Source organism: Uloborus diversus, chromosome 3 (assembly GCF_026930045.1).
Source record: "Uloborus diversus isolate 005 chromosome 3, Udiv.v.3.1, whole genome shotgun sequence".
In the NCBI taxonomy this organism is placed as follows: domain Eukaryota; kingdom Metazoa; phylum Arthropoda; class Arachnida; order Araneae; family Uloboridae; genus Uloborus; species Uloborus diversus.
Window position 1 is genome coordinate 213,657,077 of NC_072733.1, and position 6,000 is coordinate 213,663,076.

Below are 6,000 nucleotides of genomic sequence, written 5' to 3' on the forward strand. Positions count from 1 at the left end.
ATTTTATAATAATAATTGCATCTAAATATTATTATTTTATTTTTAGCAGTAAATTCGTACCTTTAAAAGGGGGGCGGGGTTGCATTTTTTTTTTTTTTTCTCATATGCAGAATGAAAAATAAAACATTTTTCTGATGAACATTTTTAATTTGCTTATTAAAAATATTTTTCAGCAAATGAATGAATGAATGAGTGAATAAATGAATAAATAAATAATCAGGAGCAATCCTAGGAGGTGTGCAGCGCGTGCACACCGAAACAAGGGGCGTCGCATGTCACACATAGTTCTATCAATCAAGTCAACTTTCTTTTTTCTGCGAATTTCTCAAAATAAACTTTTACTGAGGAGAAATAATTAGCCGAATTTTAAATAGACAATGAGCAATCAAAATTCTTTCCGATTTCCCGATTTTATAGAATTGTTTAAGAAAAAAAGTGCGTCTGTGATAAGTTAAGCTATGACCTTGACAATGTTTAGCTATTTTTGGGAAAAGGGACGCATTATTGGCGCTAATTTGAGTTGGGATACTTTTGCAAACTACGAAAGTAACTTTACTCCTACCAACTTCAGCACTAATTACCCTTTCCTATCATCTCAAAAGCCCAAAAAGAGGTTACAATGATCAAGAGCAAGGGTTTTAGTCGGTTATTTTTACCTCTATAAGGTTCTATTTTCTTATAAGCTTATCGATGCAGAGACGTGTCTTGAACCCCGAAACACTTGTATACAGTATTTCCCCAAATTTTGAGCCTTTTTAACGCGGTTGTCTACATTTTACACAATCATATGCTGAAGTCCGTTGAATTAATTAATGTCTAGCCAGTGGGAAAGATTAATGGTTACACGTTCATTTAACATCATTAAAATACAGAAATGTATGAAAGATACCAGTAAAAAAAATCTACTTTTCAGGGAAAGGCATTTCTTTGAGTCATTAGTAAGGTGACCATGCGTACTGTTTTGAACAGGATAGTCCCGTTTTCAGATATTCCGTGGTCTCCGCACATGCTGAAATGTTTGGCCGGAACACTGAATAATGCTTCAACCAAAAGTCACTGGTTGGAGTTGTTTAAGTATTTTTAAACCAATAAATTAAGTCATGCATTATTATTTGATATGCTATATTTTTATGGCATGTAAAGGTTATTTTTGCTTATGACTAACATGTGTGAGAGCGCAGTTCTAAAAGCATTGCTGGTGTTAAAAGAAAATTGTAAATTTGATTCTTATTTAAAATCAACACGACATTTATGCAAATATATGTTACATTTTAAAAAAATCAATTATCATCTTTTAAGTGTTTATTTCTGTTTTATCGACCATAAACTATGCAAACAGAGCTGCGTTTTTTAAATACTCTATGCAGAAGTTAAACATTGCTAAATGTTCCACTTTGAGAAAAAAAAATGCTCACCTTAATCATTAGGCAGGATACTTTCTACAGCAGAACCCTTTTTCAACCAATTCGGTTCAAGGTTAAAATAGATACGCTACTGTTTTAACGTTTAATCAATTTTTTTCTCTCTCTCACTCTGCAAATCTGCGGCAGAAAACTAATAAAAAAAAACTAATTTAAATTCTGAAATTTTGAATTCAAATTAGGTTTTTCGCAATCACAAGTTGCGACAGGACCCTACTCATTTGGGACTATTTTAATAGAAACGGCCCCTGTCCCCCCAAGCCTGTCTTTCCTCCTATGCGGCTACGTGTATATCGTTGTGTGTGTGTGTGTGTGTGTGTGTAGGCGCGCGTGCGTGCATGTGTAGACGTGTGTGTGTAGGCGCGCGTGCGTGCATGTGTAGACTTGTGTGTGTGTGTAGGCGCGCGTGCGTGCATGTGTAGACTTGTGTGTGTGTGTGTAGGTGCGCGTGCGTGCATGTGTAGACTTGTGTGTGTGTAGGCGCGCGTGCGTGCATGTGTAGACTTGTGTATGTGTGTGTAGGCGTGAGTGCATGTGTAGGCATGTGTGTGCGTAGCCCTGTGTGTATGCACGTAGGAGTGTGTGTATATGTGGGAAGGCGTGTGTGAGTGTGTATCACCCCGTTTGCACTGCGAGCTAAGCGCGCTCAACCCATCAATGCACTTACGAGCTAAGCGCACTTACTTTAAAAGTCGTTTGCACTAGAGAACGCACTTAAAGTTTTGAGCGGCTTCCCAGTGTCGCTCAACTGAAGCGGCTTTGAGATGCGCTAAGTGAATGCGCAGTAGGTTAGCTGAAAACTAAGCGGCTTAATTCCGCCAGTGCAAACGGGGTGTATGAGCATGCGTGTGTGTAAGAAATGGTCGCTACCGCCCTGGAGAAGCGGATTTCGGGGGAAAGTGCTCGGGACCGGAGGAGACGTGAGTGCATGTGTAGGCATGTGTGTGCGTTGCCCTGTGTGTATGCACGTAGGCGTGTGTGTATGTGTGGGAAGCGTGTGTGAGTGTGTATGAGCATGCGTGTGTGTAAGAAATGGTCGCTACCGCCCTGGAGAAGCGGATTTCGGGGGAAAGTGCTCGGGACCGGAGGAGCCGTGACTGCAGATGACGGTGGGCGGTGGTGCCCCGGTCCAAAGCCCCAACCTCAAAGGCGGTCAATGGAGAACAAAAAGCAATCGTGATTGCTCAATAAACACCAGGTGCACACCAAAAACACATTATTATTATTTATTTATTTTTCCGTTTGAGAAGTTTCCGAAAATTATTCATCAGAAACTTCCATTAGCTTTGTGGAAGGTCTCAAAAGCTGCGTTTTTTCTTCACTTCTGATGTTAGGCAGGTCCTAACTCAGGTGTGGTTCCTTCATTTGGTAGCGAAATTTGTGGCAGAGCGGTCAATACCGCAACAAAAAAGGTTTTTTTGTTTTTTGCTCATTAGCTGCACCGCACGCTAGCTGCACCGGTGCGCAGTGCGGCGCTCTTACGGTCGACGTGGACAAAAGTCGTTCTTGACGAGATTTTGTAATATATATTATAGGGATGCACCGATAAGCAAATTAGCCGATTACCGATTATTTGGCTGTTAATAATCGGCCGATTAATCGGCTCTGGCCGATTAATGATCCTAATGATTATTATTAATGCTACTAATTAATCCGTGGCTTTTTCTTTTCTTTTTCCTTTTATTTATTTATTTATTTTTTTTTTTTTTTGACTTTAGAAATAGTTAACAGTTTATTTCTGAAAGACAATTTTCCTCCTCTTTCCTAATTTTCCAAAAATAATTTCAAAATTTCGTGCGATTTCTTTCAGCCAATTTTCATAGTAACGTTAATAAAATCACAAAATGTTAACTAGACATGAAATTTTAAAAATATTAGGGAACAGCCTGTGGTCATTTAGGCAAATTTAGGAGCATTTTTAATTTAAATTTATTTTTACATTATTAGTAGTCATTTAATCCACGTTTCTTATTCATTATAAAAAATATAAGGTTATCTAAAAGCACTATTCTAAAGGGGAAAAGTATTGACTCATGAAATAGGATGCGACATTGTATATATAAGCATATTTATTCAAAATAAAAAATATATAAATTTAAAAAAAAATTACGTCAGCCATCAGTTTGTAAAAAAAATAAAAAAGTAAAGTATGTACATTTTTTTCTACAAATTTTGTACACATTTTTCTTAATCAAAGAGTAAGTATAAATTTTTTCAGATTTTTTTCAGCATTTTTATTTTTAAGAAAATTGAGACTGGTAATTGTGAGGTTTTTTTGAAAATCACCCAGAACTTTTCAAAGCAGTTTAAAGCAGGAAATATTTGTATATATATATATGATGTATGATAGTTGTTAAATCAAAAGATTTCAAAACCTCAGAATGTTTTGGGTCGAAATTGAAAAATATTGATTTGAAGTTTTTTTTAACAATATTTAAAGATATTAACGAAAACGTTTTATTCAACGATATTAACAAAAAAAATGGATCTTAGTCACCTTATTTGATGCTTTACATACTAAATGGAATATACACATATTAAAATTTATGAAAATTACTGATGTGTCCTCAACACGAAAGAAGAACGCACTAAATTAAACTTGTTTCACTTATAGAGAAATGCGATCTGTCACTTGTTCAAACATGATTTCTATCCTTCATTTTTATGATATCGGATAAAAAGCTCCAATTCCATTTCACTAAGGTCACTATGAAGAGATGAATAAGATAAAACAAGTTGGAAAAAGAAGTCGCATTTTCCACTTTTGCCCATAGGCTGCCGCACTGTGTGGCGGTGCACTGTGATTAATTACAGTGGCGGTGCAGTATGGTTTATACTTTAAAAAGGTGTTTCAGAAGAGATTTTTGCGAAAGTTGTTTTTGCAAAACTATAATATGTTCAAAATTACTTAGGACATATGAGGCAGTGAGAAGCAAAGGGTGCAAGTGGACATTTTCAAGTTTTGAGTAAAAAGCGTTTAAAGATTATCTCCTGGTTAGGCTTTCATTGATTTTTTTTTTCTAAATCACGCTGTATAGCAGCAACTACCAGGGCTACTATAGTACTAAATTGCCACCAAGACAGAAGAGAGGTTCACCGTGTACTGGTTATCTCCATATTTTTAATTTTGCCACTTACATCCCTTTGCTTCTCACTGCCTCATATGAGTGCTTGAATTCAATAAGCATTTGAGGTAATTAAATGACTTCAATTCAAGAATACAATTTAAAAAAAATAGAGGAAAGAAACAATTTTTATCTGTTGCTTTTACTACGCTGATGCCCTCATTCCCTGTTTTCCAAATTTTGCTCTAGCAATAAGACCGTTAATCTTACCTGTTGATGTTACTTCAGGTTTAAGGAGTTTCAGTAAATTATTTCATAGAGATATTATTCAGTAGATTCAGAAATAACATGACACAATTTCGCCTCTATCGGATTTGGCCATTATCTGAACTGGATCCGAAATCTCTTTAAAAAATAGATTTCACTAAAATTACTGACAAATATGCTTCTCAAAAAGCCAAAGAAGGATAACTATTAAGCAGTATTTGTGAAAGGACTGGTTTTCATACTTTTCGTTTTATGATATTTATAGTCTGGTACTTTATTTTTTCATTATTTTATATTTTCTTAGTTAATACTATTGTTTTGCATTTCTTATTATAAAATTTCTATTTTGTAACTCAAAGGCAATGTTTTCTTCTAAGTATTTTGAAACTCTTATTAATTATTAGCTGGCTGAGCTTAGCTCTTCAAGTTTTATTTGAATTTTTGTTAAAGTTTTACTTTCTACTCGTATACAATGAATTTATAACGCTAAGTATTAGTCAAAATACGAATAATTCTCCAGAGTGGTGGCAGATCATGTCTTTGCACACGCCCCCTTAGGATCGGGCCTGTATATAATGAAACGATAAACGAATAAATGAAATAACTAATTAATCAATGTTTGAGAAAAAAAAATGAGTGAACAAAAAACAATGAATAAGAAAATAAGAGAGTGAATAAATTGAAACTTGGATTTGTAAAGGTTAACCTATACCACGTTTTTTAATAACCGAATTTTCCCCCCGCTTTTTTTTTTTTTTTTTTTTTTTTTTTTAAGCATACGATAAGTGATTTATTCACTCAATTATTTAGCCCTCATGTATGATTTTCAGATATAGTTTAGCTGTGTATTTTAGGTGTCACATTTATGAATAAAAATGATTGAACTCAAAAATTTCGCAGCGCTGTAGAATTCATTTTCGCACTTACCTTCTTCTCTTAGATCTCGGATGGAATTCACCGTTTGCCTCCGCTAACTAGAATCGTTATGCGAGGCGACAAGACTTTTCGGAGTGCAGGCCCGCTCATTGGTCGGGCGACCACGTGACTTCGGCCCATTCTGCGCAAAAGGGTACTCGACAGACATAGGGGCAGATCCCTTTTTGAAAGTATCGAAGTATTCAATTATTGCACTTTTGCTCAATTATTTTATATTCAATTTTTAACGGAAGTAATTGTGTACGAATGGCACAAAAAAACAATAAACGTGATTAAAAAGCAATAGCTGTGGGATATAGATCTCATTATTG

General features: G+C 35.4%; 1 protein-coding gene across 1 annotated transcript in view; it reads right to left on the reverse strand.

Moving 5' to 3' along the window:
* Window positions 1-5,740, reverse strand: part of LOC129219263 (elevenin-Vc1-like) — a 62,772-nt gene extending 57,032 nt beyond the window's left edge. The window contains exon 1 of the mRNA XM_054853591.1: window positions 5,681-5,740. The gene's annotated coding sequence lies outside the window, so the exon portion shown is untranslated. The remainder of the gene's footprint in view (window positions 1-5,680) is intronic.
* Between the last annotated feature and the right edge of the window lie 260 nt (window positions 5,741-6,000).